This window comes from Prosopis cineraria, unplaced genomic scaffold (genome assembly GCF_029017545.1).
Source record: "Prosopis cineraria cultivar Desert tree isolate PC_DT_omini unplaced genomic scaffold, ASM2901754v1 PC6, whole genome shotgun sequence".
Lineage (NCBI taxonomy): Eukaryota > Viridiplantae > Streptophyta > Magnoliopsida > Fabales > Fabaceae > Prosopis > Prosopis cineraria.
Window position 1 is genome coordinate 35,544,382 of NW_026555337.1, and position 1,908 is coordinate 35,546,289.

General features: G+C 34.2%; 1 pseudogene; it reads right to left on the minus strand.

Moving 5' to 3' along the window:
- On the minus strand, positions 1 to 1,850 carry LOC129314104 (annexin-like protein RJ4; annotated as a pseudogene).
- Positions 1,851 to 1,908: the final 58 nt, after the last annotated feature.

Sequence of the window (1,908 nt, forward strand, 5' to 3'; positions counted from 1 at the left end):
TAAGAGAGTCCAAAGTGGTCACACGCAAAACAGATAAAGAAAGACAAGGTTGTGCCTCTAATAAAAAATGACTGAAACAGACTCGAATTAGAGGAAATATGAAATATGACATGCACCACCACATACACTAAGATGAACTAATGAACTCGAACATTATTCATCACAAGTTGCTTCATTGATTAGAAAAGATCAGCGAAGTACTTAATCTTATTCTTGTCCCAGAAGTGTGAGTAGAAACTTCTTGTAATCTCCAGAAGCTTCCTTGGCCACTGAATGCTCCAAATGCACACTGTTCATCTTGTAATAAAGATCTTTTATGTCTCTCAAATCCCTCTCAGCCCTTGTCACGATGACACGTGTCAGTGCATCCCTGTAATTCCCTATCCTCTTAATCGCATTACGCAAAACCTATATATAGATATAAATAAGAAATTTTCCAGCCACGTTAATCTGTCACTTGGGAAAATACGAGTTTAATCTCATAAGAAAGTAATATTGTTATAATTACAAACTTAATTATAGAATTTAATCTACCTTTTCATAGTGCTTTTGATGGTCATTGATGCAACGAATGGCAGTGTGCACTGCCTTGAGGAATTCATCAGAGGCATCATCCAACAATTTCTACACAAATAAAATCAAGAAATAATTAGTATAAGGAAAATTTTTTAAAAATAATAAATATAATCAAAATAAATTATTGAACCTTGGTGATGGAAGTTCCATGATCATCTTTGTAGCGATTGAAAGTTGCAACAAGTTGAGTCTTACTTCTGGTAGTGAGAATCCTTATAACCTCTTCGTGATTGCCACTCTTGCGTTTCAGAGCATCATGAAGAATGTTAGCTTCAGTTTGTGCCAACCTGCATTCATCTCATCACCTTCAAACCTGTAAGAGCTTACCAGCCCTACCAAAAGCTGCTCAAAATAATTAATCAACTTAGATTACTGTTTCTTCAACCTTTAAGTAATACGAATGAACAATGTATATATATATATAGAATTAATATCTAACTTTACTCTTTAGAAGGAACGTAACATTTGAGATCTTAAATTTTTTTTGGTAGAAAGTTAACTTTTGTTAATAACATTGTACCATTTTCAATTACTAGAGGGAAATATGCATAAAAAAAGAAAAAGTTTAGGATTATATGAGCTCCTAAATCTATAATTTAATAATGCATGATAGCATTGCCCTTTAACCCATATTACACTAGCAAACTATATAAAAGTTCAGTTAATTACCAGTTAACGAGGGTATGTTGACTTAACCATTGGTCTTATTGATTTGAGACCTAGCTCGGTATATGCAATACACTAAAAACTTATTGGGAGATAAACTTTTCCACCCATATTTAGTTCGATTTGGATTAGTTAGAGTCACTAATACTTTTGAAAACCAGATGGTTTGACACACACACACACACACCCCCATTCTAGGAGAAAAAAGGTAACATGTAAACGTAGGTAAGCTAATTGATGATGTTTGCATTAAGGAAACTAAAGCTTACCTGACGAAGATAACCAGTGGTATGAGAAGCAACATCTTCATCTAAAGAACGCTTATAACGATTGTGATAAGCTCGTCTCACAGCAAGAGCTCTTCAGAAGAATAAATACAAGCGATTCCACTATGACACTGTAATCAACATTCTTGCTATTCCTAATGGCCACATTTGCCAACACTGCATCTCGATCTGTTGGTTCCAACACCCATCGATACATAGCTCTCTAGGTTTTTTTTTTCGCATAAACTTGTAATTACACAACTGTGGAAGACTAAAATACTAATTTAAATAAATGTATAAGAAGCCACACACACACACACACACACACACAGTTTCTATCATAGGGTGCATTCTAAAAGAGTTCTTTGGTCCTAATACTCTCTTCCGTCTTAAATATAAA